Consider the following 16981-nt stretch of genomic DNA (forward strand, 5'->3'; position numbering starts at 1 on the left):
AAATGACAGGGTGGGAATGGCACTTCCAGTTGGCACTCAGATTACTCAGATAATTAATGCGAAATTGAAGGAAGTGCATCTACAGCATAGATGTCTTTACATCAACAGGAGTTGTAACTTTGTTTTACATTACAGGGAGCTGGATATTTACAGCAATAGACACACTTCTCTGGGTTTAAATTTGACGGAGTCTTTTTCAGATTATGTCTAGTTCTGATATGAAATCAAACCTTTATTATTTTAACATCGTTGGGAGGGACCACAGAAAAAATGTTCTATGATAAATAGGGTAGTCAAGGTATTTTACGATCTATAGCATATTTTAAGGGAGTAGGGGGAGTAAATACTCAGTTAAAATATATATAATGTAGCAATAAAATACCTGTCAGAGAGAGGGGGTGGGGGGTGAGGCAAAAATCAAGTTAAAATTTATAACAACATGTTGTTAGGTGAGTAAAAACTAAAAAAATGAGTTAAATTATATTGCAATATGCACTCAGGTGAACAAACATTGAAATTTATAAAGCTGTCGGTGGGAGATAAACCATGTTAGTTATATATCAGAGGCTGCATTAACGAAGGTCGACTGTACTTTATCTATTGAAGTTATTCAAATGCATGAATGTTCATATGTAATAAAACAGATAGGATTGAACACAAATTGATTCTTAAGATTGTTATAGCTGATGTATAACTTAATTCTTTAGTAGGGTGAAGAGTATATAAACCTTCATTCATGGGTTTGCATGAATGAATAGATCTGGGACCATTTAGAGTAATAAAGATGTAACACCTTTTGATATGAGCCGAGACCTGATGTCTGGGTAATGTTAGGTCAAGGATCAGCGACTTTGACATATCTCTACACCACACAACAAGTGCCCTAACACGGTTAGTGTATAACCCTAATGGCCATTTAAACTTATCTCAATCACAGTCTCGGTAAAATGTATAGGGATTTGAATATAGATGAGATTCCAACCCATGCCCTTACATATAACTGTCATGTCACAGTTTCTGTGAATAGATATTTATAGTGTTAGAGCGATATACCATCCTATAATGTGCTCTATATAAATGCAACTATTCCAACACTTTCGTTGAAATAAGAAGTTTGGCATCACATGGAAGTTCATGCTAATTGAACAAAATAAAGGGGAGTTACTCCATCACATCTTTTGTCACCTTTTTCTTTAAAAGACTACTTGTCAAGAATGACTGGAGGGATTTTGAATAAATTTAGTATGAAGCATCCCTGGCCAAGGGAATTCTGTTTAAAATAACTGAAGGAAGTACGTCCTTTAGAGGGCAGAGAGGTAGGCTCAAATAGGGAAAATTGCAAATATTATGAAGCCTATACTCCTTTGGAAATCTAGGGTATTACGGTATTGTAAAAGTGAAGGATATGGCACCTTTGGTCAAGAGTGAGTCCAGAACTGCATAGCTGTCAACGTTAAACCTCCTTCATAAGGAGGGAGACTCTCTCATTTTGACCAAAATATACCAATCTCCCTCGAAACTCCCTAATTCAAGTCCAAACTCACACAAACTCAAAATCTACATTATGTGGTCAAATGATCTCCTAGTTACTGCAGTAAGGCGTGTGTAATGAGCATAACTTGGGTGTCTGAATCAAATGAATGCTTTTTCTAGTTATTTTGATACATAAAAAAGGGGAAGATGAATTGAGCAAAGCAGTTTCAGTCGTGATTCACAAACTTTCAGAGGTTGGCACCTATGGTAGTGGAAATGGGGGGAAATCTTTATAAAAGACTTCACCTAATTTGGAGTGAAAGCCTTTGATCCTGATTTGGATAGACCATCTCCAGACCTAGGATGGCCTAGGATATTCGGTGATATGACCCCTGGGGTCAGTGGAGACACAGCGTAATATAAACAAATGTGCGATGGTAGTGCCACAACATCACAGGATGACTTGGTGTTCCCACAGAATATCTATCTCACCACTGATCAGATATCAATAAAAGTACAGTATGTTCCAATAGATTGAATACGACTTAATTGCCTGTCGGCTGCCTCTAAAATAGAAGTTTGTATTATAATTCTGAAACGACATATAGAAAGAGATTGAGACGGTAATTCAGACAACGGACAGTATTACCAAACAAAAGGCCTCTTATTCCTCTCATAATAATCACACCAAATGTTAATCTGGACACTAGGCAAGAAAACCAATAAAAGCCTCGTATCATTTTCATAAGAAAAAACAGGACCCAAATACAGACATGCCCACAACTTTTAATTTAGAAAGGTAGCAGATGAATTAATTTATATTCTGTCATTATATACATAATGTTAAAACGACAGGTAACGTACAGTTAAATATGGAGGTATGCATACAAAATGACATACAGCTGTACTATTAAACCGTTAAAAACGCAATAATTTGTGCTGTGATTCATAAATGATATATGTATGAAATTGACTTAAAACGTAATTTAAGATATAATCTAATAAAAAGAAAAAAAATTGGAGCCTAATAGGGGAAATGTTGATCTTTAAAAGAGCTTTACAAACTCCTAAAGTATGAGCAGTTGTTATTTTTAGCCTAATCTGAAATCCAAGATGGCCATTGTTGCTTCTGATTGGCGGAAATGTTTTGACATCTTCCCAAGCCTCTTCTGTACTTTAGTGAAATAACTCTTAAATATTGCAATTGAAATGGAAACAGAAAAGTTAATGACCGTTTTTCACTTCCTGATACAGAAGTATTAGTTGGTGATAAATCGGCCTAGTGGGACTGGCGTGGCTGTTAAAGAGACGTATATGGATTGCCAGTGAAAATCAATTTCTCACGTTATAAATGGAGGAATGTTCCGTAATTCTTGGCTATCAGCAGAGGATCTTTTTTACAGAATTTAATTGGTTGGATTCAAAATAAGGTGCTTCCTTTCTCATCACTCGCTGCTGGTTTTCTGTTCCGTTGATGAAGCTGTTTGTGATATGTTTCATGTTGATATTAATTATTATTTTTACCCCGTAACTTCTGTTTGTTCCATCGACAACTGGTCGATAAATTCCACAGCGTGAAAGAACATCATATTGGTTGACATCACAATAAGTCATTAGACATCACACTTGTTTTATGACATCATATCTTTATCAAATTTTATTGTAAACTTAAATAGAATTAAAACTTGTGCATTAAGGCTCCTCATGCCACTGTCAAAACTGTAACTACCTTTTGGAAATTGTATTTTTTGGGCATGACTATAGCTTTAAAAAAACTTTTGGAGGAAATGAGTAACTTTTATAGGAAACTGTATGATTCTACATGTGATGGTCATGACATAAATTTAATGTTTTTTCTTGGTGACTGTGAGGTACCGAAGCTGTCTCGGCTTGATTCTGATCGATTTGAGGGGGAAATTACTTATGAGGAAGCTGGTAAAACATTAAGCTAAAAGAAGAATAAAAAAAGTCCAGGCTCTGATGGGTTTACAACAGATTTTTATACGCCCGTCNTTATTAACGGATTAACTTCAAACTTCACCACAAGGTTAATTACCATGAAAGCTCGGACAAGTTCAATAACCGCCATTATCCGACCATAATTTGTGGAGTTATGCCCCTTTATGGACTTGTCGAAATAGTGTCCGCTCGATAATTCAAGTAATTATTAACGGATTAACTTCAAACTTCACAACAAGGTTAATTACCATGAAACCTCGGACAAGTTCGATAACCGCCATTATCCGACCGTAATTATTGGAGTTATACCCCTTGGTTTCATTAATGCGATGCATGTGTTCCATGATTTTGAATTGCACTCATTGATCTACCAGTTATGTTGAATGATTTCTCTTTCAATATCAATTACTCACAAATACTTCATATATTTCAATCATACAAACAACTGCTCATTCAATGTGTGACGGGCGTATTATATACCGCTCGCGGTAACCTTGTTTGAAATGTTTTTGGAGAAAATTAGGGCATTTTGTTGTTAGAGCAATTAATTATGGTTATCATAGGGGGGAATTATCTATAACTCAAAGGCAGGGAATTATTACTTGTATACCAAAGGCAGATAAACCCAGACATTTTATTAGAAATTGGAGGCCTATATTATTGTTAAATATTGTTTACAAAATTGCATCAGGTACTTTAGCTTATAGGATTAGAATTGTTTTGGACAAGTTGATAGATAGGGATCAAACTGGTTTTCTTTCAGGGTGGTATATAGGTGTAAACACAAGGCTCATATATGATATAATGCGATATACTGAAGAAAATGATATTCCTGGAATGCTTTTGACGATAAATTTTGAGAAAGCTTTTGATTCAGTGTTTTTATTTCAAAATATTTTATTAAATCAATTGATTCAATGGGAATTGGGCAACAGGCTATGCCTATACAAGCCCTCTCCCTTGGGTTAGATACATTTCAAACAATAACATAATTATAATTTAGACATTAACATATTAGCACTGGCTTGGAACATTAAAAAGTACTTAATACTTAATACTTAAAAGTCTCTATCTATCTCTGAACTAAGCAAAATAAAAAATAAAATAAAAAAATAGAATTACTGAGATAAAACAAATATATTTGGGTTTTTTTTGTTATTTTTTCTTCACATAGTAACCAGTATATATAAAATATATTTCAAAATGGAAAGTCATTTGTAAATAATCAAATTTTATAAATTTTTACAACATGTATTAATATCAAAAATTGGAACCTTCATTCAATACAGTAAATATTAAATATTATTAGTTGAATAATTTGTAACACCACCAAGTCCTCCATCACCACTCCTACTTCATTGACAATCCAGAGCAGGAGCCGTGTTGAAGGAGTATTCATGTAGACATGTAGACATGTAGACATACACATTGGGACTACAATTAACAGTTATTTCAAAATCTGTTAGTAGACTTAATATATCTCTGAACACATATTCAAATAGCAGAATTAGGATCATGACTAAGGTGGTTACTTCCCCTAGTTAGTATATTGATATTATTTACTAAATGTTCAATCAAGTTTAAGTCAAGATTTAAATGTAGGTTTAGTTGATTCAGTGTCTTGGGTTTTTATTGATCAAGTCTTAAATTTCTTTGGATTTGGTAAAAGTATTTCATCTTGGGTTAAAACTTTACATAAAAACGCTTATTCAGTCATTAATCAGGGCGGTAATCTGTCGTCTTCTCTTAATATTAAACGAGGTTGTCGTCAAGGGGACCCGATCGCCCCATATTTATTTATACTCTGTGTTGAAATTTTGGCCCTCAGGTTACGAAATAATGATTACATTCAAGGTATAGAAATTGATAATTGTCCAATATTAGTATCCCAATATGCAGATGATACCTCACTTATCATAGATGGATCAGAAAAATCTCTGACAGAAGCAATTGATGAACTTAATGAGTATGCCAAAATTTCGGTTTGGTTTGGATTGGTAATAAAAAGTTTAGTGAAGAAACCTTTTTACCGAATCTACAGTTACAGTGGGGTAGAAGCAAATTTACACTTTTGGGAATTGAGTTTAGTGTAAATCTTCATGAAATTCCAAAGATGAATTATGACAAAAAACTAATTAAACTAAAATCATTACTAAAAACCTGGAGTAGAAGGTCTTTAACACCTATTGGTAGAATTCATATAATTAAACCACTGCTGGTATCACAGTTTACNCTGGCAAATTGTGGTAGTGAATATATACAATTATGCAAGAATAAATGTAAAAACCAATTTTGGAGAGATGTTTTTAGATCATGGTATAAATACAGTTTGCGAAAGGACAACTTAGGAAAGGATGAGTTACTCTTGAAAATACCACTTTGGTATAACAAAAACATATGTATTGGGGGAAAAATATTTTTTACAGGGATTTGTACAAGAAAGGCGTGGTTAACATATATAATGTTTTAAAAGATGCTTCTGCAGGTTCTTTTTATTTCTTTAACGAGTTTTCACTTAAATATCAGTTTGTGACAAATTTTCTGCAGTACCACAGCTTCACATCTTCAATAAAGGGGTTTATCTCAGCTTATGATCTAACAAAATCCAACATAGTTGCCCCCTTTATACCAGTAAATATACAACCTTTTTTCAAGTGTGCCAGAGGTTCGAAAATGTTTTATAATGATTTGATTAAGAATAATGCAATACCAACTGGTAAAATTAAATGGAACCAAATCTTTGATGATATTATTGATACAGAGTGTAAAATTGGCCTGGTTACCTCCCCTCTTTGTATTTTATGTAATTCTCAAAGAGAAACTATCACTCATATTTTGTGGGAATATAATGAAGTACAGAATTTACGACAAAGTTTTGTAAAGCTATTACAAGCATTACTTATTCCTTTTTCAATAAACAAAAAATCTTTTCTCTTTGGATTGCTATCTTTTAATCATCCTCCTGTCAACAGGGTTGATAATGAAATAATCATTATTATCAAGCAGTACATATACAGAATGAGGTGTTTACACAATTCTTTACATATAAATTCATTAATTAACATAATAAAAGACAATTATAGAGTTCAAAAATATATTACAACTGGTAAGGGCGACTCTGCAAAGGAAATATTTGATATAGAATGGCGTAAATGGAAAAAGTTAATTGATTTATAATATAGTGTACTCTTGTTTTTTACTTGTAAATTACTATTATTAATACCAGTGTTATTGTTGTTTATATATCAAGTACTGAAGTAGGCTTCTCCCAGCCCTTGGCAAAGCTGAAAATATTATGTCTTGTCTACCTCCCAACCTTTTCTTTCACTTTGTTTCTATATTTTTTTTTCTTTCTCCTTTTTTCTTTCCTTTTCTTTAAACGTCTTTAATTCTTCCTACATTAGGCTTGTCTGTCCAGTCAATAAAGTGCAATCAATATACATTCATGTAAATCTGACTTTACTTATCACTGCAGGTATACAATAGACAATTTATTGTTTATTTGTTTTGATACTGCTCCCTCAACTTTCTGTGTATGATGTCAGGATGTGAGCGTCATGTGACATGTGAAAGGTGATCAAAATAGAATGTGTAGGAATGATAAGATATAGAGTATGGATGGCATGCAGTAATGAATGATGCTGATGAGGATGTGATGAAATCATGCCTTGTATATTTTTTTGTTCTTGTTTTCTTGATAATAACAGTGAGGATGATGATCACATGTACATGATGCGAGTATTTATGGTAATGACCAGTGTTGATTTGTATTTTTTTCTCTGTGTGATTATGACGATACAATGACATTATGATGAATCGAAAATGAAAGGAAGTATATTGAATGATATCACTGTGATATTTCTTTGATGATGATGATGTTGATGCATTGTATGTAATATGATGAGATGTTGGTTCGTATAATAAAAAAATAAAAAGTGATGATGATGATGAGAATGATGATGAGGATGATGCATGTCTGTGAGATGTGTCGGTAATGAAGCTATTGTTTATGATGAATGATGATTATGATATCTGCTTATTTGATGAAGATGTATATTGCACATAAAATTGATAATTAAAAACAAATTGCATTTTTTTTTTATCGTAAATTTAGAATTAAAACTCGTGCATTAAGGCTCCTCATACAACTGTCAAAACTGTAACTACCTTTTGGAAGTTGTATTTTTTTGGCATGACTATAGCTTTAAAAAAAAAAAATCTGAAAAGAAAACCATAAATTAGGGGACTTTGGTGAGAATGTAACAAAAATGAAATTTTATATTTATATACTGTTATCAACAACATTTAGTGTTCTGAGTATAAAACTCATCCTTGCTCAGTGGCGGACCCAGGGGTGTTGCATGCCCTAGTTGCCTGGGCAACAGCCTTTTTTCTGTGTCCAAAAATAATCTGGATTTAGGTTTTTGAAGATTTTCCTCTTTTTCATATGGGATATCCTTCTAATATCAACCATTCTGTGAACTATGATTTTCTATGGCAAGCAGCAGTTTGAATATCTATATATGCCTAAGGGTGCAGTTGCCCAAACAAGGAGTCCACTACTTATACTCTAAACAATAGGGGATTAATCCTCTTTTGTTTATATATTAGTAGGGTCTCCAGTCAGGTGAAGGCTCACCGGACTGTTTACCTAATCGTATTGTTGAGTTCTAATGTCACAGTGTGGTGAACACCCTGTCCGTTGAGAGAGGATAAACCATCTGTTTGAATTAGGTATATAGGTTAAGTGTTATTTCAAAGGTAGAGTCCATTTCATGATAGATAAACATGTATTTTCACCTGTGGTTTCAGGTACACATGATCACCAGAAGTGATTTGTTATACCAATTAAAAAGTATAAATTTCAAAAATGTCAAAGACAATAAAGTATCCACCTTAGCATCACGTTATCAGGTGAATAATAACCAATGTTAGCATAACAGCCTGGCATGTATATATATATCCTTTCTCAACAGGTGCTGCCCTTGTACATATGCATGCATACAAATTCACAATAAAAGACAGACAGTCAAATCATAATTCATATTTATGACAAAATAAATCAATATTTAATTGCCAAAATACTCGCCTAAACTACATGCACATGAAAGGCATGACACAAACATCAACATTTTAACCAAAAACCAACATTTTTACCATTGTTTCAGAGAATTTGTTAACACTCGCTCCGCTCGGCCATCATAAAATATAAATACTCTATGTTATGAAATATAACCTGGAATAATACCGCAAACTCAGAAAACTAGTCTATGCCTTATTCGATCTGTTTGACAATGGAAATAATGTCCGATAAATTCTTGCTTTCTACGCTTGGCAGTGCTTGAAATAGTTTAGTATTACATCTCAGAAATAATGAAGTTCTATATAGTTTTTGGTGCCAGAAATTAGTATACATGTACAACCGACATGACAATTATAATTTATTAGGTTTTTTTAGTCTTTTTCTGAGTTTAAAATTTTGGGCGACACCCAAAATTAATTCCTCGGTCCCCCCCTGTTATGCTAGACCCGGATTTGAATCTCGGACTTCAGACTGTTAGATTATCGATGTAACTGACTTGACCAACTGGTCAACAGAATAGAGCGGGCCCAACTTAATGCTACTGCTATATTCAAAACGGTGTTAAGTGGAGGTTACTACATATACATAAAAATCAGTGGGGCCAGGATCCTTAAGAACAGAGTAATTAGATAGTTGGACTTACAAGCTATGGAATAAATCAGATATCTAACTTGTGAGATTTAATTATGATCTCAAATATAATTTATTTGCTGAAATTTGTAGATTGTATACTTGAGAATAAATATACTATATTGAGTATGAATTATAATCAATTATCACTTATCAGATATTCTCTAATTATAAGCTACCACGTATGGTAGAGTGAGTATATAGGAATTAATATTGGACATCTAAATCTGTTCTAAACAGTGCGATTTACCTACATAAACTCGGGTGCAAAGCAATTTACCCCACAATCCAATTGTTGAAATATACATTAACTCCTTATAAATACCAATCATTACCTCAAACATACATATATATATACAATATATTTCACATTTTTTCTTTCCTTTATATTTCAATCCTAGGTTTATTTATCTGGACTTGGTTTACCTCAGTTTTGACAAAGTAAGAATGCTTGCTCCTGTTGTATTGTGGTAAAAATGTGTTTATATGTGATCAACGAAAAAGTATTAAAACATTCATCGACCATGTGTGACAGATTGTTTCATGAGGCGTGGTACATAAATATGTTTATTGTAAACTGGAGATGTTTACATCATCCGTTGTAAATGTCTGCTTGATTGGGCTGCTTATATTATTGGTAAATAATGCATTAACAGGGAGCTTTAATGTTGCAGGTTAGCGTATCGGGCGGGGCGTGCACGCTGTACAATTCAAGATTGAACCCACCGGCTATTGGAACTCCAGGTATGCGTGTCACGGCTCGACGAACACCTATATATGGGCCAATACTTCAGTGTCACCGTGGAATATACTGATGTGTTTCCTTTGATAAAGGTTTAAAACATATATAGCTACCTGGTGGCCACCTATATACACACACCGGGGGGAACAGCTTACTGCGGGTACCCTCGCTCTGTACCTGTCGGTGACGACCTGGATGTGTAAGGAACTCCCCTAAGGATTACGTCGTTGTTGACATCAGTGTTACACTGGAAGTGTATATATATAACCAGGTACTGTGGAGTACTGTTTTGTTGCAATGACAGGTAAAACTAAATGCTATATTACCGGTACTTAATATACACTGTAGCTTTAGGTACAGGTAATGTTCAATGCTTTATTACAATGGTACATAGGTTATATGGAACGCTGCAATGGTACTTTTGCAGGTAATGTATTTGTAGGTGGGCTGGCTGTGTTAAATTTTGTGTTGGTGCATACAAGGCTGGTCATGTTGAATTCTGTGTTGTTAGATAGGCATGTTGAATTCTGTGTTGTTAGATAGACAGGCATGATGAATTCTGTATTGGCTTATTAGGCTGTGATATTGGTACATAGGCAGGTCATATTGAATTATAGTTTGGAGTTTTGCAGGTAATTTTGAATGCTGTATTTGTACACATGTAAATAAGACAGAATTGCAGAGTTGGTACATAACTTATTACCCTGTTTTGGGGAGAAAAAAATAAAATATGTGCAGATTGGTTGAGTGGTAAACACTCCGGCCTTCCACACAGGTGGCCAGGGTTCGATCCCCGAAGTCGTCGTGCACATGGAATATTCAGAGAAAGTGTTTTTCTCCTGCCCACACAACTCCAACAACCCAGGTGGAGTATAAAATGGTCTGGGGAGGATGTTGTGGTATCTGTGCTGTAATATTCAAGTGAGGTGACCCTATAAATGATACTGTTGGAAGCATGGTCCCACTACAAACAACACAATACATCTCCAGCACACATGCAGGCATACACACATAGGGAGGTATTAGCCAGGTGGCATAGGACTAGTAGATAGCACCTGATAAGGCAGCTCCTGCGAATTCCTCAAAATTATATTAATTAATGTATATGCTAATTGTATTGATTGTATAAATTGTATAACTATGTACTGTAAAGCACTTAAGAATGGCTTATATAGGGCTAATTGGGTGCTATATCAAATGTTATATATTATTATTATATTATAATAACAGGCATCAACCTTAGTTATATTGTTGTTATGTCCTTGTACATTCCAGTCTACCAAACTGTACAAAGCAGCACTAGCATGCTGGAAAGTTATGTAGAATGCTGTTTGTAACATATGCTGACTTATGAAATGGATATATACAGGATATGGGATTAAATACAAAATATGCAAAAATACTGCAAAGTAACAGTAAAGGATATCATTTATTGCAATGTCATTTTCTGACACCAGTATATTGTTTCTAAAATTATGTAGGTATGTGATAGATTTGGGGCCAGAATTAACACCAAATTCTACACCGGAAACAGAAACAGAAATTGAGGTCATATTTGGAAAGAGTAGAAAGGACAGCATAGTTATACCTTCAAATCCATCCAAGACCTTCATGGCAAGAGTGTGTAATAACTGTTGTGTTCATGTGGTGGTATCATTGGCAGATGACAAGATAGTCTGTCAAACAAGTGGTTTTGATGGACTTCCGATTGGGACGTCATAATGTTATATGCCATCATCTAATTGTGACATCATGATGGTAAAGGTCACTGAGTGCACCCTTTGAGGGTGAGATAGTGGAATCTCAACTTGAAGGGAAAAACCTGAGGCTTTGCAGAGTGTTTTTGCAACTTAAGAATCTTTCCCCGAAGGTTGAGATTCAGAATTTCACCTCAAGGATGTGAATGATTCTTTTTCTCTTACCCGATGTTTTTTTGGTTGTCTAACCCAAGGCTCTGCCGAGGGTATTAAGACAACCAAAAAGAATCACCCCGAGGATTTGAGATTTCTCTGTTACACACTGAAGGGAGGGGATGATTATTTTTATCCCATCCTATTATTTCAGTCACAACTCCACCAGCAGTAGTCTGCCATGTTTGTAAACAAAAGCACATGTGGGGTATGCATATCGTCATTCACTTTTGATGACGTCACAATTACCAGTGACACATTTTCATGGCGTCACAATTGAACACGTGCTAATCGGTGCAAGGCTATCTCCCCCTAGGGGTGACACACTGATCTCTCCTGGCTAAAATGGGAGACACACCTCGGAAGGGTGGGAGAAATGTGTATCCCACATAATGTACTATCAGACTATTTCATGCCAAGGGGTATAGAATAGTGAAATTCCGCCAGAGGGCTTCCAAACTCAGTAAACTTAAGGCTGTCCGATGGATTGGCACCAATTTGAAAAATCCGAAGGAATTTCCCTATCCTTCACCCAGTCCCTTGGGACTTGGGTATGCAAGAGTTTTTTTTACTCTCATTTCAATTATCAGAATAAGGTTCTAATAAGAAACCTCCAAAAAGCATATAAGGTTCTAATAAGAAACCTCCAAAAAGCATCTCAATTTCTGCGTTGCAGCATCGGAAGTTCCAAATTTCCTGACATCACATCATGGTTATCCAAATGTCATGTTGAACATGTGAAATGAGGTGTCTGACAGAAATTTCTTACCCATCTTTCTTACCTTGGACAGTTCTGTCATGCATGCAAAGGAATGAGAGAAAGAAATGTATATCACACACTAAGAGATGGGAGAAAAATATATGATCATGTTAGAATGACCACCAAATCAAATGTTTGTCATGTTTGTAAAGAAATTTAAACCTTAAAATGTCACTTCACCCAACTTTCAGTATGACTAATATTTTCAGAACACTAATACACAGAGGCTGAATTTGTACAAAAACAGCTGTGATTGAATTTCTCACTGCTTATATATCCAGCAATTCTGGTGCTAGTTGCAGTATAAATTACTCTAAACGTTTAGTACTTATTAGCTCACCGGGTCCGAAGGACCAAGGTGAGCTTATGCCATACTGTGGCATCTGCCGTCCATCGTCTGTACATCAATAATTTCTTCAAACAACTTCTCCTTCTTAAACACTGATTGGAATTTATCTGAATTTGACTGAAAGCATCCTTAGGTGGTGGGGATTTAAAATTGTACAAATGGTGGGGCTGACCCCCAAGGGGGTTGAGGGGTGGGCCAAAGTGGGCAATTTGGCTATATTGCTATACACGACTTCTTCTGTAGAACTGCATCTGTATGCCATGAAAATCAATCATATTTGGTTGGAAGCATTCATGGGAAGTGGGGATTCAAAATTGTGCAAATAGTGGGGCCCCGAGCTAAGGGTTGTGGCCAAAACAAAATTATTACTTGGAAATGGTTGAGATCCCCACTGTATAACCATATATACAATTGCTGAGTATAAAGAGAAGAATGCACATATGCTTCCAGGATGGTCAGGGGGTCTTGCCCCACCCATGGAGACTAAGTCCCTGGGTCATAACTTTAAAACGGTTGAGATCCCCACCCAAAAACTATATATACAAATGCTGGGCATAAAGAGACGATTGCAGTCATGATATTAGAATAGACCCTTGGGTCTGACCGAACCCCTAGGAACCCTTAGTTTCTGAGTCATAGCTTGGAAACAGTTGAGATCCCCACCCTATAACCATATATACAATTGCTGAGTATAAAGAGATGAATGCAGTCATGATATTAGAATAGACCCTAGGGTCTGACCAAAACCCTAGGAACCCCTAGTTTCTGAGACATAGCTTGGAAACAGTTGAGATCCCCACCCTATAACCATATATACAATTGCTGAGTATAAAGAGATGAATGCACAAACGCTTCCAGGATGGCCCCAGGGTCTGCCCCACCCTTGGGAGACTTAACCCCTGGGTCATAAGTTCAAAAGGGTTAAGATCCCCACCCCAAAACTATATATACAATTATTGGGCATTAAAAGACGAATGCAGTCATGATACTAATATTGACCCACGGGTCTGCCCCACCCTTGCAGACTTAACCCCTGGGTCATAACTTTGAAACGGTTGAGATCCAAATGTCATGAATTGATCCTGGGGTCTTGCCACAACCCTAGGGACCTAGTTTCTGAGTCACAGCTTGGAAACAGTTGAAATCCCCACCCCGTAACCATACATATAATTGCGGGGCATGTAAAATCCAATGCAGATAGGATACAAGGATTGTCCTTGGGGTCTGGCCCATTCCTTTGGATCTCATTTGGAGAATATTTTGCCATGATTGCTTAGATATCGAGGTGAGCATGCAATATAGGCCATCTGGGCCTCTTGTATTATTAAAGGTTATCATATTGCTATTTCCACACCCCATATCAACCCAAGGCCTACATATCGGCCCCGGAAGAATATGTTATGGGATAGGAGATAAAACGGATGTATTATAACCTTTTCATCATACTACACACTGTCAATGACTATTAGTAACTGTGAAAGTTATTAACAATAACACATAAAACATGTCAGACTGGTCTGTCTGGTGGATAGGTAATGGGTCTTGAGGTGATGTGTGATTTGGGAATCAATTTTACTGGAAGTAGAAGTGATACGGTGCATACAATGCAGATATGGCATGTGCGGGATCTGGCCTATGTACAAACAGCCCATATCATTTATAAGTACAATATATACATTAAAATGCTTTTCCTTATTTGGTCTGTGATGCTGAATAAGGGCATTAGTATTTCTCCTTAAACTGATTTATTAGGCAGTATAGACCTAATATATTTTGCTGTACATATATGAGAACAAAGCAGCACCAGTGCAAAAAGCACAGACGTGTATTTAAGATATTCACATATATACACAAATGCAGTATGATATAGCCACAATCTTACCATGACTTGCAGGTTTAAGAATATACCATGTTTATATACTGCTATGTCATGATCTCAAACACGCTGGTATGGAGCTGCATATTGATGTCTCTATCAGATAAAGGCACTTAATGCTTTAATCTCTAATTACATTCAATCTGCTGTTAGTCCCCCACCGGTCTCTTTGGAGCGTATTATAGGAATGGTCTTTGTTTATCCATACATAAGCTATGCAGTGTTGTATTTTTCTTATTTTATCTGTTATTTTTATTTTATATCTGGTTGAGAAAACATTTCATAACAGCAGCATTTAATTCAGTTATATGGCCATAAGATAAACATACCAACTAAAAATTGTTGTTATATAAGGAGTGAGCTTCATTTTTATGGCATATACTGTTGTATGAATGTAATTAGCAACAAACATATTCCTTATGGCGCACATTAGCACTCCATAAGGAATATATAAGGATTGGCCTTCATTTTGATACGGTGGTATGAATGCTGTTGGCAATTATTTAAATACTGAATGAAGAGAAAATTAATTGGAATTGGTTGATGCAATGGTAAATACAGTAGCCATGGTTGTTAGGATAATGTAATTTTAGTGATTCTTAAAATGGGCAGATTGGTTGACTGGTTAATTACCGGCCTTCCACGCAGGCGGCCAGGGTTCGATCCCCGAAGTCGTTGTGCACATGGAATATTCAGAGAAAGTGTTTTTCTCCTGCCCATACAAAATACAACTCAGGTGGAGTATAAAATGGTCTGGGGTGGATGTTGCGGTATCTGTGTTGTAGTATTCAAGTGAGGTGGCACTACAAATGATACTGTTAGAAGCAAAGTCTCACTACAAACAGAACACAATCATTTCCAGCACACATGCAGGCATACAGACATAGGGAGATATATGCCAGGTGACATAGGACTAGTAGTTAGTGCCTGATAATTGTATTGATTAATATATATATGCTAATTGTATTGATTGTTTATAAGTTGTATATCTATATGTACTGTAAAGCACTTTAGAGTGGCTTATTCTAGCTAGATAGGGTGCTACATCAAATGTTGTATAATATTATTATTCTACATTGATATATGAATGAAAATAGAAAAATATACAGTGGACATCACAAATATACACTGGACATTACTTTTTTTATCATTTTGGTTAGCTTTTAACTTTTAAATTAATTTATCTGAGTATATAGCCCTTCAAACATTTTTCTCTATAATACAGTTAAGTAATTGTTATGTAGGTGCGCATGCATCGACACACATACTGCTTTGTTAGTGATGTAGTGGAATGTTCCAGAACAAGCCGCCAGTGTTTATTTTATGGACAAGAAAATTTGAATGTCCATCCATGAAATGATAAGTGTGTCAACGTAGTGTTGTTGTATAATTAGACATGATGGATCCTGAATACATCCATGTTTCCAGACGTTGAAGGATTGAAGCAATATAGCTGTCATTGGCCTGTTATCTCACTGAACTATTACAGGAGAATATTTACCAACTGAAACCTGTTTGGCAGACAACTATAACTTTATGGTAGTGCATTTGGAGAATATGTTTGAACAGAACTGGTTGCATACCATCATAAAAGGTGCTAAAAAGGGGCATTTCAATCCCTAATTGTTTGTCATAAGGTCTTTTTTCAAGTGTACATGTGATGTATACCCCCATATTTGATATAAGAGGGACAGTCTAGTTTCGCAGATATATTGGTTCACCATACACATACATGTATATAAGGGCAAGTCTTATTATGAATGATATGTGACATATCACATGTATTTAAAACTTGCTTCTGTAATCTTATATGTCTGCTTGTATTTCTTGTACTCCTCTGAAGTAACGTCAAAAGCTGAAACTGAAAATTCCCCTTCACAGACTTCCCCCATTGCCTAGACTACCCCTGAGAGGGGCTGTGCCCACTAAACAGGTTTATGATATAGATGGGGAGAACTTTATTGCTGGGTGTCACCTGATCTATGCTTTAATCTTATCACACTGGTCATCTGGTGACAACCACAGGTACAACCTACCTGTATATATCTTTAGGTATCCCAGATCTGTCATACTTATAGGACTGACCAGACAGCCACAGGTACAACCTACCTGTATATCTTTAGGTTTCTCAGATTTGGTATACCTGCACATGATTGACCAGACACCCAGCCTTAATGTGTAGAACAGAGGTGAAGCTGT

The 16981-nt window shown here is 35.7% G+C and overlaps 1 protein-coding gene across 6 annotated transcripts in view; it reads left to right on the forward strand.

The window, feature by feature from the left end:
• LOC110447248 (ankycorbin-like) overlaps positions 1 to 16981 on the forward strand; it is a 76372-nt gene that overhangs the window by 5215 nt on the left and 54176 nt on the right. For 2 of the 6 annotated variants that reach the window (XM_021492806.1, XM_021492817.1), the window contains exon 2: positions 9820 to 10191. The exons of 1 other annotated variant lie outside the window; for it this stretch is intronic. The gene's annotated coding sequence lies outside the window, so the exon portion shown is untranslated. The remainder of the gene's footprint in view (positions 1 to 9819; positions 10192 to 16981) is intronic. 3 more of the 6 variants (XM_021492807.1, XM_021492813.1, XM_021492808.1) reach the window with 2 other exon arrangements.

The sequence above is a fragment of the Mizuhopecten yessoensis genome, unplaced genomic scaffold (genome assembly GCF_002113885.1).
Source record: "Mizuhopecten yessoensis strain PY_sf001 unplaced genomic scaffold, ASM211388v2 scaffold3235, whole genome shotgun sequence".
Taxonomy (NCBI): Eukaryota; Metazoa; Mollusca; class Bivalvia; order Pectinida; family Pectinidae; genus Mizuhopecten; species Mizuhopecten yessoensis.